The 19,122-nt window shown below is 45.2% G+C and overlaps 1 long non-coding RNA gene across 1 annotated transcript; it reads left to right on the forward strand.

The window, feature by feature from the left end:
* The first annotated feature begins 3,610 nt into the window (after window positions 1–3,610).
* LOC310799281 lies at window positions 3,611–15,511 on the forward strand. Its single transcript, XR_014553812.1, has 4 exons — window positions 3,611–3,903; window positions 4,850–4,964; window positions 6,749–6,881; window positions 11,806–15,511. It is a non-coding gene; the product is annotated as an uncharacterized lncRNA (long non-coding RNA).
* Window positions 15,512–19,122: the final 3,611 nt, after the last annotated feature.

The raw sequence follows: 19,122 nt of genomic DNA on the forward strand, positions 1-19,122 counted from the left end.
AGATACCAGTATTTGGCATGCATAATATTGATCATCAACCTAAACCATCAAATCCAGTCAAGAGCTAATAGTGATCCTGTTGCTTTCTCCCTTATTCTCTTCTTCAGGTTCAAGCTGTCTTGAAACACAAAGAGGAGGAGGACCAGCAGATGGAGCAGGTGGTGCACACTCTACAGCTGGCCTTGGAGAAGGAGAAGACCAGAGTCAAGCACCTCAAAGAACAGGAGGTGTCCAGGTTCCAAGAGGAGCTGGCCGAGGCCCACTCCCAGCTCCACATCCTCCAGGAACAGCTGGACGAGGAACTGGACAATTGTAGTTTTATCTACATGGACACTTTTTTGCCTCCCTAGCCTTTTATTATTTCCTTTCTCTTTTCTATTTTCAAGAATTGTACTACTTTACAAATATAGCTTTATTCTTTACTTACTTTAATTACAATGCCCATCTGAGTTAGGCAGTTCTGCTGTTTGTTGCAGTTTTTTTATTTGATTTTAATGTATATAGTTGTCATTGTTCAGACTCGTGTTTTAATGTATATACCGTAGTTGTCATGGTTCAGACTTGTGTTTTAATGTATATAGTTGTCATGGTTCAGACTTTTGCCCTAGTTTTTGTATTTGAGTGTTGTGGTTCCCTGTCTAATTGTTGTAGTTCTGTGTGCCATGTTCTGTTTACCCCAGCTGTGTCATTTGTAATCACCTCCTTGTGTAGCCTATATATGTACCTTGTCTTCCAGTTAGTCCTTCGTTCATTGTTTTGTTAAATACACTTTTTACTTTGTTAAGTTCCTGTGTCGGCTGTCCTGCTTTTTGTCATCATAGTTGTTTAATAGTGTAAATTGGATGAAATTGAAAATGTTATCAAATGCAACCCATAAAATCAAAGCAGATGGTAATTCTGGTACATCTCCATTAGAATTCAATGTAGAGCGGCCTTTGGACAGTATGCTATCTTACAGCAGGGACTGCAAGAGAGAAAAGAGTCCCATCCCAACTTATCAATCCTGTTTGCTCAAATGAATTTCTGGTGTCAGTTACTGGTGGGAAAGTAGGAAGTGACAAAACAAAACTTAAGGGTAAAACTGTGTGTTAAACAGCAGCCAGCAAAGAGGTTCATCCATAAAATCTGTTGCAAACAGGTTTTTTCACCCGCCACTTCCACTCACCATGCCGGAGGGGAAATGTAGGTCTGAGCAGTTCTAATCAGTTCATCCTTGTGAGGTCACAGTGACCTTGAACTTTGACCTTTGGGGACCAAAATCGAATCAGTTCATCATTGAGTCCAAGTGGACGTTGAAATTTGACAACCAAAATCTTTTTTTTAACAATATATTTATTGTGACCACCAACATCTATTTTGTATGACACTTACTTTAAGGTGATCTTAAATGTCTCCCTGCAGCATGTATTGTTTCCCTGTGTGATAAGATCAAAGCCAAAACAATGCCTGGAGACAGTCACCTATGGGGGGCCGGCCAGGCAGAGCCTACAGCACAGCCAGTATTTCAATAGCAGAATGATGCCTCCACTCTGGCACTGTTGTACAGTTTAAATCATGTGAACTGTGATCAAGGAGTTCCATCTACCTCCAAGGTGGTGAAAATGATCTAATCAAACATTGTCTTCCGGGCTGGGGCACAGAACACACAACGGTGTTGTCAAAAGGCACAGGAGCCACTAGTTGAGGGACACTACACAAGCACAGCCAGCCAACTGCCCACATGGGGGGCAGTGCCCATGTAAACTCTGAACAGCTGGTTGGCTAGGAGCCAGCTAGCCTTGAGACATGATTGGCCAAATGATATCTCTTTATTGTGTCTATGATCAGTGTATAGAGAGGCAAAGTGACCGCCTACTTCCTGCTTCAGCACTGTACCAGGGATTTTTATCCGCCATTTATTTTCTCATAAACATTTTGTAAAATGCTTATAAAAAATAGTTTTACTTGGTCAAACCAAACCGGTTCAGCTATATTTAGAATCAGGAGAGACCATATAGAACATTTCACTCGGACCAAAACTTAAAAAAAACGACATTGAAAAAACTAATAGTTGAATCAATACACTAGCTGTACCGAATTCTGAAAATATACTGTACATGTAGTATGTGGAATGAAACAAAATCAAGGTAAATGCATTGTCGGGCCGGGCGTTATGAGGAGGAAGACCAATAAGAAATATGATGCGGGTCCATCAGCAGAAGTGCCTGGCCTGTAATTAGCACAACATATCTTTGAACCCATGTGTCTCTAACCCACACAGCACAATAAGCATGTTCACTCTGCATCACCTGGGACTCAAACTCACAACCTTTGCCACCAATGGCAAAGGATCGAGTTCAGCTACCTGAGAAGTGGGAAAATGAGAGGAGGCTTCACACTATAACTTTCAGTAATTAAATATTTAACACAGTTTGCCAATGAGTTGCAATCTCATATGGGGTTAAAAATAGGCCTACTTCAGTGATTGTAGAAACACTAATGCTTAATTTTATTAGAGCCATCGTCTCCTTCTGGTTCCTCCCCGATTCTACCTACTTACACTCCCATCACTTGTATAGCCTCAGACTGATGACATCATCACTAATGACATCACATCACTGAAGACATCACTGTACTAGCCTCAGCCTCCCACTACTTCCTTGCTCCTCTCACAAGAGAAAACATTGTGTATGGGATAAACCTGGAGGACAGTAAAAGTGACTTGGTTTTGAACATCCTGATACTCTTAGCAAAATTTTTCATCCATGCGTCTAAATGGAGGGAAATGAAACCCCTTTTCTCTGTTTTTAAAAGGGACCTTGTGGACAATCATCTAAGTGCCTTAAAACTAATGAAAAGAAAACATGCAAAGTCTCTCCTCAAAGCTTATATAGATCTGGAAATCTTTGAGAACCTCTAGGAGGATTCGTTTATTATTTCAATTTAACTTTTATTTATTTTAGTATTATTTATTTTATTTTGTTTCCCTATCATACATGTTGTACTTTGTCTTTGTTACTAATGTACCTTATATGTTAAATGTAATGGTGCCATGTTATAAATGACTACCTTCAAAAAAAAAAAAAAAAAGACTCCCACTACTTCCGTAAACTCACTGACGTCAGCCGAGGACACGCGGAACATCTCCCAATCAGCTTCTTTCGTTCTCGAGCGCGTCTTGCAGCGTGGCTTGATTGGTCGGTCCAGCGCTTGACGTCTCTCGTCACTGGAGCGTCTCTCTATTTTTATTCGCTGTTTGTATTTCAGGAGAAGAAAGATGGCGACGTGGTGCGATTTTCCTAAAGCTGGCATGGAAATAGCCTTGTTATAACAGTCCTTAAACGGCGTGTAGCAACGATCCAGGGTATTGCCTCCGCGCGTGGGGAAGTGGATATGTTGCTTGAATTCCGGCAAGCCCCGGGAGAGGTTCGCCTGTCGATTAAAATCCCCGAGGACGATGCAAGCGGCTCCCGGATGGCGATGTTGATGTCTGTTTACGACCTCCTGCACTCTGCAGTATCCTTGTTGGCTTGTGTGTGTGTGTGTGTGTGTGGGGGGGGGGGGGGGGGGGGGGGGGTATATACAGCCGTGGTGATTACTGCTGAAAACTCGCGGGGCAAGTAGTGTGGGCGACTCATGATGGACATGGGCAGATGTTCTAGCTGGGGGAGAACAGGCCCGAGAGAGAACTGTGACGTGCTTCGGGTCACACCACTTGTTGTTTACCATAAAACAAACACCACCACCTTTGGATTTACCGGATTCCTCCGTTCTGTCCATGCGAACGGTGGTGAAGTGTTCGGCCGGTGTGACAGAGTGATCCGGGACAGAGGGGGACAGGTCTCAGTGAAATGACCTGATGTCCCTCTGGGCACAGCCGCATCATCCTTCGTCCTCATCAGATACTCCAGAAACAGGCTGACGGTAAGACACGCTTTTGGAAGCCAATACGATAAAGGATGGCTTTACCGATAACCAACCCACTTTGTATCATATATCATCTCGATAATATATAAGCACATGGACAGTGTTTGCCTCAGTGTAGGAATTTAGCCAGGGGCAAGGGCAAAAAGGCCCCCAAGAAATCCCAGAGTGCCCCTAAAAACCATTATCCAGGGGGAAAAATTGACCCAATATTTTGTCATTTTATTTTCATTCAATTAATTAAAAATTAATTAATTAATAATAATTAAGAAGAACACACACACACAAACAGCACTGTTGTTCACACTACGCTTTAGCAACTTTATGCACTAATTACTATTTTTTAAAGTGCCCCCAACATTTTATAAATGCCCCCAGTTTTAGACAGTGGGGGCAAAAGTTGCCCCCAAAATACTTTTTAAATTTCCTACACTGGTTTGCCTTCTCTCTCTGTTTACCTCATGGAGAAAAATCCTCCTGCAGAAACTCCGCCCCGTTCATTAAGGCTCGTTAAGGCTCTGGATGCCATTCTCCATGGATGTGCTCATACTTACAAAATAAAAATAAACAATAACAGCCGCCATCGGAGCAGATTCTGCCTCTGGAGCAGAACTTCCGCTGTGACGCGTTGTGACGTAAAACCCGTCACACAACGAAGCGCTTTGCCAGGGGAGGAAATGGGAGCTCTCCATGAGCAAAACAGAGAGAGAAGGTAAACACTGCCCGTGTGCTTAAATATTACAGAGATTATTAATGATACAAAGTGGGTTGATTATCGGTAAAGACATCCTTTAATATTTTGAGCTAGTATTCAATATGTATTGAGTGGCTGGTAAAAAGCCATTTGACCAGTGGACAAAAAAGAAACTTCTGGATCCTGGTGACTCTGGTCATCTATACCCATCCTTCACCGGTGGTTCATGCTGACCGTTCCTCTGCCCTCCAGGTAATGGTGGACGTCGATGACAAGCGAGAGTGGAAAGACTGCGCTGACATCACAGGCCTGCGGCTACCCCTGGGCTACTACTTTGGTGCCTCCTCTGCCACTGGAGACCTGTCGGGTATAAAACCTCAACAATCCATCATCTGAAGCAGTGGCGCCAAACTGATTTGAGTTTTCCTCCACATGCCACCCAATAGAGAACCGCAGGAATGAGTCCGGAAGTATGCTTCCGGGTTCGTCAGGCAAAAAGTGAATGGGGTTTAGAATGGGGATTTCACTTAAATGCATAAAATAATGTCTGTGGTTAACAAAAGTTTATGGGAACGCAAACTTTTATGACTTTTGGAACGTAAAGGTGTGGTGGTGTTTTTTTACACGATTTTTAGAAAACACTTCAAAACGCATAAAAGTTATTCACATTTGTGAAGATTATCATGCTGAACCCAAATTCATGTACCCATAAACCTTTTCTAACCACAGACCTTATTTTTATGCATTTAAGTGAAATTCCCATTCTAAAACCCCATAGACCTTTCCACTGACGAACCAAAATGGCGGCTATTCCTGCATAAGCCTACAAAAATACGTCCTCCCTGCGGTACACTATCTGCTCTCAAGTGGGCCAGGGAGCCCAACCAGCTCCAACGAGACAGTTGAAAATGTCCTTTGCTGTTGTGGTGTCTGTCACCGGCACCAAGTCGAGGAAATCCTGGGTGACACTCCAAGTCTCATCCACACCACACATGAATATAGCAAGTTGAGCAACATCTGTAATGTCCGTGCTCTCATCAATTGCAAGCGTAGATGCATCAGGGGTAGTGCAGTGGTAGATTGCCTGCCTACCAACTCGAGCAAATCCAGGTGGGGGGTGGTGGTGGTGGTGAACACACGATTTGATTAAAAGAAGAAGAAAAAAATCACTTGCAACCGATTACTTAATGTTATCCTTAATTTGGCTGTCCAAATCCCAGATTACTTAATGTTATCCTTAATTTGGCTGTCCAAATCCCAGATTACTTAATGTTATCCTTAATTTGGCTTTCCAAATCGCCAGCAAGATACCAAATCCTATCTGCCACAGGGTTTCTGCAGCCTTCACACCACGCATGTCTTCACAAACTCGCAGAATATGGCTTTGATGCGGACGCTATTTTGTGAACAATAAAATAGCTAGCTTTCATAGCTGCATCACTGACCTGGCTCTCAGCTACTACGGCTAAAACAGATCTTTGTGTCCTCAAACTTTCATTCAGGGAAAAAAAAACATTTTGGACGTTTCGGCAACTGCCTTCCTCAGTAGCTGCTGCATAAAGTCATACTTGATACTTTGTGTGGAAGGCAGTAGCTGAAACGTCTGGCTGCACTACGGTCATCATGTATAAATACAAATGTTTTTCCTGAGTGCTGGTCAGATTGTACTTTAACTGGAGCCTCTTGTCATCATGGAGTGATCCAACACCGGATTGAATTGAAACAAGAATGTTTGTTTGAGCACATTTAGTTCTATAAAACTTTGTTTCCTCAAACCTGCCTACAATTCATTTACCTTCTCTGTTCTCAGTCAGTTGTACTGTTGTTATTGAAACATTGAAAAGAAGGATTTCTGCAGTGCAGTTTTGCAAATTCGTCCTGTGGGCCTGAATGGACCGTTTGGCGGGCCGCATGTTTGACACCCCTGATCTATAGGGTGGATGACCACTGTGATCCTCTCTTTGCCTATTTAACTTAGCCTGTAAATTTCATGTACATTCAATGTAAACTCTTATTTAACTCTGACTGTAAATTCACGTAAATCCACATCCTATTTAACGTCTATCTAACTAACTCTAACTCCTCACCAATATGCAGCAGTGTTCAGGTCTGAATTCTTTGTGGGGTATTCATTGTCATGTTTTGCTCTAGATAACCATGACCTGGTCTCTATGAAGCTGTACCAGTGGACAGCTTCATAGAGATCAGGTGGAGAGGACGTTAGAAGAGGAGCAAGAGGAGGAGGTCTCCATCCCCAGTGTGGACAACATGGCACAGTTCAAAGGTATATTTATTTTATTTTATTTTATTTGAACCTTTATTTACACAGGGGAAGTCTCACTGAGAGCAATGCTCTCTTTTTCAGGAGTGCCCTGTTCACATTCACACACACATTCACACCTGGAAGCTGACCAGTACAACCACAGTCTGATCTGCTGGCCACTGATCAGCTCCACTGGAGCGGTTGGGGTCAAGGGCCTTGCTCAAGGGCACCTCAGTGGTGGTAATGAGGGAGGGGCAAGCGCTGGCTGTTCTCTTTCCCTTATAAAGAGCACGGTCGTTACAACTCATCAAGCCTTGGCCAGAATATTTGAAAATGCTAAATCTATTCACCACATTGATAGTCACCACTAGGGATGCAGCGGGATGAGTTTTTGACTGTATGATAACCTTGGACAAAAATACCACGGTATCGCGGATTCGCGGTATTGCAGACCTTTATGTCTGAAATATTCCCATACCTTGCGTTCTTCTGCTTCAGCCATTATCACACACACACGGTTGTAAATACAGTCAGGGACAGCTCCTCTCTATAGAGAGCCGCAGTAACGAGTCCGGAAATCATCGATGCTAACAGCCCTGGTTCTTCACAGTTTTCACCTATGGGAGTTTTGAATGGGTTTTTGGCGCGATGCTTCTAATAATCTCTCTGGGCAACGCTGGCTTAATCAAACGCGAACCAGTGTTTAGTAACATCATCTTCACACATGAAGACTACTTTTATGAGTTTTGAAGGTTTTATGTGCCGTTAAAAGGGTGGCTAGCTAGCAAACGGCTAAATGAGACTACACTGTTGAGTCGATGGAAATATATACGTCAATAACGTCACCACTCAAAGGACGAACACGGAAATTCTCTTTCCCTCACCTGGTTCAGCCCCGTTCAGCCCGGGGTAATCAGTGCACACATCAACAACAGTCCAGGTTGAGTGGTGACGTGACGTGGAAGCCTATGCGACAGTGTGTAGTTCTGGATTAGCTTAGCTCGAGCTTTTTACTTCTACGGCTCGCATTTAGGCTACAAAACTCATGAAAGTGGTCCTCGTGTGAAGATTATCCCACTGAACCTTGGTTCGCGTTTGATTAATCTTGCGTTGCCCACAGACCTTATTTGAAGCATCGCGCCAAAAACCCATTCAAAAATCCCATAGACAGAAACAGTGAAGAACCAGGAAGTTCGGGACTTCCGCATTCAGCCTACAAAAATACGTCATCCCTGCGGCTCTCTATTGTGCTCCAGTCTAGGTAGGCATGCAGCCAGGGGGAGGGGCCAGCTCCTCTCTACTGTGCTCTAGTCTAGGTAGGCATGCAGCCAGGGGGAGGGGCCAGCTCCTCTCTACTGTGCTCCAGTCTAGGTAGGCATGCAGCCAGGGGGAGGGGCCAGCTCCTCTCTACTGTGCTCTAGTCTAGGTAGGCATGCAGCCAGGGGGAGGGGCCAGCTCCTCTCTACTGTGCTCTAGTCTAGGTAGGCATGCAGCCAGGGGGAGGGGCCAGCTCCTCTCTGCTGTGCTCTAGTCTAGGTAGCCATGCAGCCAGGGGGAGGGGCCAGCTCCTCTCTGCTGTGCTCCAGTCTAGGTAGCCATGCAGCCAGGGGGAGGGGCCAGCTCCTCTCTGCTGTGCTCCAGTCTAGGTAGGCATGCAGCCAGGGGGAGGGGCCAGCTCCTCCCTGCTGTGCTCTAGTCTAGGTAGGCATGCAGCCAGGGGGAGGGGCCAGCTCCTCTCTACTGTGCTCCAGTCTAGGTAGGCATGCAGCCAGGGGGAGGGGCCAGCTCCTCTCTACTGTGCTCTAGTCTAGGTAGGCATGCAGCCAGGGGGAGGGGCCAGCTCCTCTCTGCTGTGCTCTAGTCTAGGTAGCCATGCAGCCAGGGGGAGGGGCCAGCTCCTCTCTGCTGTGCTCCAGTCTAGGTAGGCATGCAGCCAGGGGGAGGGGCCAGCCCCTCTCTACTGTGCTCTAGTCTAGGTAGGCATGCAGCCAGGGGGAGGGGCCAGCTCCTCTCTACTGTGCTCTAGTCTAGGTAGGCATGCAGCCAGGGGGAGGGGCCAGCTCCTCTCTACTGTGCTCTAGTCTAGGTAGCCATGCAGCCAGGGGGAGGGGCCAGCTCCTCTCTGCTGTGCTCTAGTCTAGGTAGCCATGCAGCCAGGGGGAGGGGCCAGCCCCTCTCTACTGTGCTCTAGTCTAGGTAGGCATGCAGCCAGGGGGAGGGGCCAGCTCCTCTCTACTGTGCTCTAGTCTAGGTAGCCATGCAGCCAGGGGGAGGGGCCAGCTCCTCTCTACTGTGCTCTAGTCTAGATAGGCATGCGGCCAGGGGGAGGGGCCAGCTCCTCTCTACTGTGCTCAGGTCTAGGTAGGCATGCAGCCAGGGGGAGGGGCCAGCTCCTCTCTACTGTGCTCTAGTCTAGGTAGGCATGCAGCCAGGGGGAGGGGCCAGCTCCTCTCTGCTGTGCTCCAGTCTAGGTAGGCATGCAGCCAGGGGGAGGGGCCAGCTCCTCTCTACTGTGCTCTAGTCTAGGTAGGCATGCAGCCAGGGGGAGGGGCCAGCTCCTCTCTGCTGTGCTCTAGTCTAGGTAGCCATGCAGCCAGGGGGAGGGGCCAGCTCCTCTCTACTGTGCTCTAGTCTAGGTAGCCATGCAGCCAGGGGGAGGGGCCAGCCCCTCTCTACTGTGCTCTAGTCTAGGTAGGCATGCAGCCAGGGGGAGGGGCCAGCTCCTCTCTACTGTGCTCTAGTCTAGGTAGCCATGCAGCCAGGGGGAGGGGCCAGCTCCTCTCTACTGTGCTCTAGTCTAGATAGGCATGCAGCCAGGGGGAGGGGCCAGCTCCTCTCTACTGTGCTCAGGTCTAGGTAGGCATGCAGCCAGGGGGAGGGGCCAGCTCCTCTCTACTGTGCTCTAGTCTAGGTAGGCATGCAGCCAGGGGGAGGGGCCAGCCCCTCTCTACTGTGCTCTAGTCTAGGTAGGCATGCAGCCAGGGGGAGTGGCCAGCTCCTCTCTACTGTGCTCTAGTCTAGGTAGGCATGCAGCCAGGGGGAGGGGCCAGCTCCTCTCTACTGTGCTCTAGTCTAGGTAGGCATGCAGCCAGGGGGAGGGGCCAGCTTCTCTCTACTGTGCTCTAGTCTAGGTAGGCATGCAGCCAGGGGGAGGGGCCAACCCCTCTCTACTGTGCTCTAGTCTAGGTAGGCATGCAGCCAGGGGGAGGGGCCAGCCCCTCTCTACTGTGCTCTAGTCTAGGTAGGCATGCAGCCAGGGGGAGGGGCCAGCTCCTCTCTACTGTGCTCTAGTCTAGGTAGGCATGCAGCCAGGGGGAGGGGCCAGCCCCTCTCTACTGTGCTCTAGTCTAGGTAGGCATGCAGCCAGGGGGAGGGGCCAGCTCCTCTCTACTGTGCTCTAGTCTAGATAGGCATGCAGCCAGGGGGAGGGGCCAGCTCCTCTCTACTGTGCTCTAGTCTAGGTAGGCATGCAGCCAGGGGGAGGGGCCAGCTCCTCTCTACTGTGCTCTAGTCTAGATAGGCATGCAGCCAGGGGGAGGGGCCAGCTCCTCTCTACTGTGCTCAGGTCTAGGTAGGCATGCAGCCAGGGGGAGGGACCAGCTCCTCTCTACTGTGCTCTAGTCTAGGTAGGCATGCAGCCAGGGGGAGGGGCCAGCCCCTCTCTACTGTGCTCTAGTCTAGGTAGGCATGCAGCCAGGGGGAGGGGCCAGCCCCTCTCTACTGTGCTCTAGTCTAGGTAGGCATGCAGCCAGGGGGAGGGGCCAGCTCCTCTCTACTGTGCTCTAGTCTAGGTAGGCATGCAGCCAGGGGGAGGGGCCAGCTCCTCTCTACTGTGCTCTAGTCTAGGTAGGCATGCAGCCAGGGGGAGGGGCCAGCTCCTCTCTACTGTGCTCTAGTCTAGGTAGGCATGCAGCCAGGGGGAGGGGCCGCATAAGCTGCACTCTGCAAGCGACCTGGGCACTTTGATTGCACAGCTTATACCGTGGGGAAGGTATGACGGCAAATCTTAGTGGTTTTGATACCGTAGTCACCACCAACTTCTCAGCACAAAGCTTGTATTCTCTGGCATCTTCACAGCCTTTGTTTTTGTTTTTGTTTGTTCGCTTTTTGCTTGAAAGGTTGGTGCTCAATAAATTGGGAGGGACAAACTGGAGATTTAAATTATGAAAAATTCTGCAATATTCCATGTTTTACATTTGATTCCATTTGATTTCCAAAGTAATAGACCTTATTCGCTAACCCTGGATGCACCATATTGTTGACATACCGTCCTGCGCGCACACAGCGCTGCAGCTGACAACTAGTAACAGCCTTATTGTCGTTTCTGTTCCATTACAAAATAGCGATGGTAATGACAGCAATAAAAAACCCACAGTTGTTGTTTGTATGCTGCCGTTAATGCCTGTAATAAATAAACAAAAGAAAAAACGAGGTGAACAGACTTTGCTGTGAGGAGCCGTCAGAAAGTTTCACCTGTCTCTCCCAACTATCCACACACATCTCCAGTCTCGCTCCCTTCACGTCTGTGGACGGTAGAGATAGAAACAAACCACGGGGACTTTATTGCTGTCATTACTACAGCCACGTGTAACGCAGGTCACCATCCGAACACAATTGGAACGATACAGGTAACGCTAACAGCGGCTAGCTTCCTATAAACGCTGCTCCACATAGGCTGTCACTTAAAAGCTGCAGCAATATGTCGACAATATGGCGGCGGTGGGCGTGCCCGTACGTGAGTGACGTCAATCGAATAAGGTCTATTCCGTGATTCCGTCAGTTTTTTTTTTTTTACATTTTGCGGAAATCATATGGCCCTACTATTTGGATGATATTGCCCAGCCCTAGGTCAGGGTGCTCTGCAGTTTTGAATGTTGACTTTGTGGAGATAACCGTGTGATAGGAAGACAATCTGTTGATCATCTCCCAACCTGTTGCCTCGCAGTGGAGATTGAGGAGGAAGGCAGGAGCGCAGTCCAGATCTTCTTCACCCTGCTCTTCTCCGTCATCGGCCTGGCTGTCCTGGTAGTGGTGGGCATCGTCCTGCACGGCCGCTGGAAGGAGAACAGCCGCAAGCGCTTCTACTGATACTATTTTCACAATGTATGTTTCTTAATCGACATGCAACACAACAATGGTAAGACTGCCGTAGCTTTTACTCAGCCAGATGATTGAATGAACTCAATGAACAAACCACGTGCGTGTCGAGCCAACAGAACATGAATAGGTGAAGGCTCACCATCTGTGAAATGTGCTGGAGTTAAGTTGTCTTGTTAGTTTTGACTTTTTTCAGTGTTATGGAAGATAGAAAAGTGAAAGATTTAAAGTCGAGCTGAACCCAAAAATGGCTTTTCTTTTCTTTTAGTTCAAATACCTGGGTATGCAGTGCACCTATTTAATAATGTATGCCAAAAAAATCACAACAATCTAATTTCTTTCGTTTTTCACACTTTCACATCAAAAGTTCATTTTTCAAGATTTCATTGATAACAGTAATGTACAGTTTGCTGACGTCACCTAGTACTATCAAATTTCTACCCCATTTCAACCAATCATATCACGACATGCAGCTGTCAATCAAATCTTCATTTCAGGATCATTTTCTCTTCCAAATGAAGTAGAAAATGGCGCCTAGTGCCTGTCATCTGGCAGAATTCCTATCCCATAAGCTAACTACTAACTTGGCCAATTGTTAGAAACATGAACAAAAAACAAAAACTATAATCTCTAAGAATGCAAAGAAATGTAACTGGCTCGTTAAAACGCGCATTCCAGCGATGTCATGTTTACAGCAGCGATAATGGCGCGCGCATCCGAGAGCTTGGTTGTCAGGGGTCGCACTTGGGACTCATATGCACGTGACGAACAGGTTCAGTTCACTTGGGACTCATATGCACGTGACGAACAGGTTCAGTTCACTTGGGACTCATATGCACGTGACGAACAGGTTCAGTTCACTTCGGACTCATGCACGTGACGAACAGGTTCAGTTCACTTCGGACTCATGCACGTGACGAACAGGTTCAGTTCACTTGGGACTCATATGCACGTGACGAACAGGTTCAGTTCACTTGGGACTCATATGCACGTGACGAACAGGTTCAGTTCACTTGGGACTCATATGCACGTGACGAACAGGTTCAGTTCACTTGGGACTCATATGCACGTGACGAACAGGTTCAGTTCACTTGGGACTCATATGCACGTGACGAACAGGTTCAGTTCACTTCGGACTCATGCACGTGACGAACAGGTTCAGTTCAACTTTAATGTAAACAAAGAAGAAAAAACCTCATCAGCCTAAATCACAAAGGGGGGCTACAGAGTACCGCAGAGATGACATGTTTTTGTAGGCTTAACCCCAAATCGCCGCCATGCTGGTTTGTAAAGGGAAAGGGCAATGGGATTTTAGAATGGGGATTTCAGTTAAATGCAGGAAATGAGGTCTGTTGTGTTCAGCAGGATAATCTTCACAAACGAGGACCACTTTTATGACTTTTTAAACGTTTTCTGAAAATCGCATTTAAACAAAACACATTTGTGTTTCAAAAGTCATAAGAGTTGTCTCCGTTTGTGAAGATTATCCTGCTGAACACAAATTTCTACTCCCATAAACCTTTGTTAACCACAGACCTTATTTCCTGTATTTAACCGAAATCCCCATACTTAGAAGCCCATTCACTTTTCCCCCTACGAAACCGAAGTGCTACTTGCAGACTCATTCCCGCGGTACTCTAGAACTGCGGCAGGGTTGGTAAACATGAGCGAGCTGTGTGCAGTTTACTGACCGTCACCTTACCCGATTTCTGGGTATTCAAACTATTCAAAATGTTACCTCTCGCTGCCACTTGGGGGCTGTCAAGAGTTGCCGAGTGCAGCTTCAATCTGGATGCTAGCTGCTGAAGACGAACAGTAGTACTGTGGATCTCAAAAACCTCTCATTGCACTGATTTGAAATGTCCATGCGGGAACATCTGATTGAACTCCCGTGGCTTTCAGAGAGCAGAACCAGGCAAAGCACTTACGTCAGCAGAACATTGAGTCTTTCAGAGAGCAGAACCAGGCAAAGCACTTACGTCAGCAGAACATTGAGTCTTTCAGAGAGCAGAACCAGGCAAAGCACTTACGTCAGCAGAACATTGAGTCCATGTTTGCTGCAACAATATTCATGGCTCCACCATGTTCTGTATTGTACTTTAAACTAGGAGCAAGGTAGAGGATACTGTCTCAAGTGCCTCGCTAGGACCAATGAAGACGTCACACGTCTTACTTTACATGTCACGCCCTAGTCTTGAGGTTTGAGCTTCACCTGTATTTTGCGTGTGACATTGCACAACCTCACTCAGTTTTTGAAGTTACTGTTCGTTCTCAGTTAGGATGTGATTATTTCAAAGTGTTTCCTGGGTCTGTTTTTAACTGCTGCCAACCAATTATTGTCCTTGGCACCAACTTTCATGTCCGCGCATAAACTAATCCTGTCAAACTAATCCTTTCATCAACTAATTCATTTGTGATCAGTTTTCTTGTGGATTTATTTTATTTTGATTTTTGTTGTCGTATGGGGAAAATGTACTGGTTATTTAAATGTCCATCCACCATATCATCAGTCAAATGTGAATGTGAGTAAATTGAAAGTATGTATGAATGCTATTTAACGTTCAGCTGTTAAACCTGTGATATACTGTCAGGCTTTTGTTGCCACTCATGCTGGTGCCTTACTCAAGTTTCTCTGAGATCAGGGGCCGGTTGCACAAAGCACCTTAAGTTAAGATTTTCCTAAGATTCCAAGTTAAGGTGTCCATAAAATAAAATCGGTTGCACAAAACACCCTTAAATCTTCTCCTTAAGGTTAAGCATTTTAGGGAAAACATAAGCACAAGATTTAAGGGTGTTTTGTGCAGCCGATTCTATTTTATGGACACCTTAACTAGGACTCTAAGGAAAATCTTAACTTAAGGGGCTTTGTGCAACCGGCCCCAGGGCGGGTTTCACTCTGCAGACGCCACTTCATTGTTCAGTGTTATGATTGTGTTGAGCAATGACTTTAAAAAACTCTCTCGTAACGGACAAGCCCGTCTTTTATTGTCACACGAACACCACAATACATGCATGCGGCCACAACACACTCATGCTGACGGTGGCCGGTGAAAAGTGTCCTCTGCATTTAACCCATCCAGGCATGTCCTTTCCTCCGAGGGGCAGGCCAGGAGCAGTGGTCGCTTTCTCGTACAGCGCCCGGGGACCAACTTCGGATGTTGTCGTCACTGGTCGGATGACGATGACGATCTGATCTTCTGCATGTTTTTAGTGGGGGGGTTATATGTGGAGGAACCCCCTGGGGGAGCACGGGGAGAACATGCAAACTCCACACAGAGAGAAAGGCCCTTACGACGAGATAACCCACCTGGGCAGTAGGCACTGAAGATATGGGGGGGAACACAACCACAGCGCCCACAGTGTCCCAGGCGAGAATCGAACCCAGGACCTTCCAACTGTGAGGCGACAGCGCTACCGACTGCGCCACCGTACCCGTTAATCAAGGAAAGTAAATCTGTCAGAAATCAAAATTGCTTTGCTGGGAGATGGTTGAAAGAAAATAATTTGGCTTTTTCACAGCAGCCATTTTGTGTCTCAAAGGCAGGAAGTAACACAGGTGCAACCAAAACTTTAATGAGGGCCCTGGAACGCTTACTGCCTTTTAGACACAAAATGGCTGCTGTGAAAAAGGTCACTTACCAGTATCAAGCTGTCTAGAATAGAGAGCCCCAGGGATGACGTACTTTTGTAGTCGGAACGCGGAAGTCGCAGACTTCCGGGTTCTTCACTGTTTCTGCCTATGGGATTTTTGAATGGGTTTTTGGTGCGATGCTTCAAATAAGGTCTGTGGGCAACGCAAGCTTAATCAAATGCGAACCAGTGTTCAGCAGGATAATCTTCACACATGAGGACCACTTTCATGCGAGCGCTAGAATTGTCGCATAGGCTTCCACGTCACGTCACCACTCAACCTGGGGTGTTGTTGATGTGTGCGCTGCTGTGCACTGATTACCCCGGGCTGAACCAGGTGAGGGAAAGAGAATTTCCCTGTTCGTCCTTTGAAGTGATGACGTTATTGACGTATAATATCCCCGTCGACTCAACCGTTTGCTAGCTAGCTGCCCTTTTAACGGCACGTAAAAGCTTAAAAACTCATAAAGGTTTTTAAGCGCCCACAGCGTCCCAGGTGGGAATCGAACCCAGGACCTTCCAGCTGTGAGGCGACAGCGCTTACCACTGCGCCACCGTACCCCTTGGGTTTGGGTTAGGGTTAGATAGTGGGGCACCATAGGCAAGTGACATTTACTTTTTGTCTCCTGATAGTTGAGTATTAATATTAGACTATCCAAATAAAGTGCTACAAAGTGTATGTTGTTACATATTCATCTCAGCACTTCTGTCCCAGTGTGTATTTATCTTGAGAGCATCGGTACAGACGACTTACTAAGACCAGGGGGACATTTCATGGCCTAGTTCTGGTTGTTTTACCTGTGAAAAACCTACCTACCCTATTGAAAAGTACTGTCAGTACACAGTGACACTATGAGTACTTCATGATATTCTCCCAAAGACATGATGTACTTACAGTTAAAGTACAAAGTGCACAAACGTAATGTACTTAAATCAGCGTGCATAAAAAAAAGATATCCAGCACTCTGAAATAGTCAATTATTTTTCTCATTTTCTGCAGGCAAAGTTATATAATGTTATAACACCACGTTGTATATTCAAACCTGTGAGTTTATCTCTCGGTGAAAACACAAGTAAACTGGAAAGTTTACTTTCTGGAAAAGTATTTATTTGTACACTTTACCTACATTGTGCTTTAAATTGTTGTAAAATCAAGCAAAAGATGGAGATGTCCATTTAGTGTTACTGTGTACCTACAATACTTTCCCATTTGATAACACTATTATGAAGTTACCAACAAAAAAATCTGCAATTCCTGGGAAAGTTTGCGTAACTTGAAAATGTTTTGTATTTAGGTTGTTATGGAGGCTGTTTCATATGTGTGTGTGTGCATATCAACCTGTAAGCGCCTATTATGAAAAGCACTTGTTAGTTTCTGGTCATCTTGAGTTATTCAGTTTACGGACGAGCACCGTTCCTTGAAATTTGCCCTGTTGATGATGGACACCCATATTGTTGTCGTTCTAGATTATTTGACTATATCTAATCTTATAGTGTACTTCTGTGTTTTTTTATATAGTTATTCAGTTTACTGCATACCAAGACTAGTGAAAATTATTTATTGCACCATGAGCCACCGTGGGGGAGATTATAGCCCATACAGTTGATTAAGTGTGAATGCTGTTTATTTTTAATGAGACTTGTGAAATCTACTATAAATCTGCCAATCGAAACTCTTCTCTGAACAATGCAAGTGAAGCGCATGTACTCTTTTCCTGCTCCTGTGTCAGACCTTTTTCACAATAAAAGTTTCTATGGTGATCTGCCTCATTTAAACATGTCTGTTTTTGGTAATACTGTGTGTCAGAATCAGATCACTGTGTGTGTGTGTGTGTGTGTGTGTGTGTGTGTGTGTGTGTGTGTGTGTGTGTGTGTGTGTGTGTGTGTGTGTGTGTGTGTGTGTGTGTGTGTGTGTGTGTGTGTGTGTGTGTGTGTGTGTGTGTGTGTGTGTGTGTGTGTGTGTGTGTGTGTGTGAGAGAGAGCAGCAATTAGCCTCAGCATAATTCGAGGCTCTTGGACTTTCAGATATGTCATTTTACTGTGGGTAAACAGTAAAACAGTACAGGTTTTATGATCTGCAGGGCACTTAAACTTTCTTCATTCCTTAAACAAATGCTACTGGCTGCACAACTGTCGCTTATGCATAGGACCATTAGGATGGGAATCTCTACTTGCAGTTTTATTTGATTAATTTGCTTATTATTTTGACCAAATTTTATATTCACAGATCCAAAATTTTAAGCACAAAACCACACTTTCCAGAGCTATGTATATCAAACATTTCAACAATATCTGAATGTACAAACAAAAAAGCTGTTAAAACGTATAACCACTTCAAGCTTGACAAGATATTCATTCAACTATTTTTCTTTATTTTTTTTGTCATTTTCAACTGTTGTATAAGACTATTGTGAACTTGCTGATATTGTTACATGCGTGCTTCCTGCAATAAAGGTTGTTTTGATATGGGTTTAATTTGGGATGGCTTATTGATCTTAATCTCTTTGCCAGCTCTCTGTGATACATTAATATGAAAGCCTTGTACAATTTTGAAGAAAAAAAAGGATCAGGAACTCTGCCATTTCAATCTATTTACAGATTCGAAAACACAAGTTAATGTAGGAAATTATTGCATAAAATAACTAAAGGTTAGGTTCATGATGAGCTCATGTTGCATTGAATGTAACATACAACATACATTGCTGCCTGCATTTATGTGGTAAATAACCAGTGTGTAGTGTACGAATGAGCAACCTTTTTTACGTGGGTATGAAACCGTCATTATGGAAGTGGTTAAGAGTGACTAGTGACTGAGGCTAGGGGTGATGGACGGCCCGCCCGGCTGGTTTCCCATGGACCCCTTGCAAAGGATCCCATGCACAATATCTTGTACAAGCACCTTATGTGGCTGGCTGGTATCATATCGTTACAATGCTAAATGTCAAAGATATATGTATTTCTCTCTCTTCTTTTCCTGTGTCTGAGGCTCTTTGTTTGTCTTGTTTGTTTATTCTTCTATTTAAAAAAAAATGAAAATAAAATATTGGGGGAGGGGGGATGAATAGAACATAGGCTATAGGCCTAAATTAATTTAATAATAATAATAATTTAATTAATTAATTTCCTTTGTTATTGTCATCTATAGTGGTTATTTGCATAAAAACAGACAGTTTGATTAGGAAATGATTGTATCTTTATCAGTGTTGGGGGTAACTCATTACAAAAGTAACATATTACATGTAATATATTACTTTTAGCAGTAACTCAGTAATATAACTTATTACTTATAGGATTTCAGTAATATTATACCAGTTACTTTGTCAAGTAACTCAAGTTACAAATTGAGTTACATTTGATTAAATCAAAGCACATATTTAAAAAAGATACAATCATTTCCTAATCAAATTGTGTGTTTTTATGCAAATAACCACTATAGATGACAATAACAAAGGAAAAGAATATCATTTAGAATTTTGGATTGTTTACACTGATTTCAAGGCGGTTGAAATTATTTTTCGGGATGGTTCCGGGGGCG

The sequence above is a fragment of the Poromitra crassiceps genome, assembly GCF_964638095.1.
Source record: "Poromitra crassiceps genome assembly, chromosome: 27".
NCBI lineage: Eukaryota > Metazoa > Chordata > Actinopteri > Beryciformes > Melamphaidae > Poromitra > Poromitra crassiceps.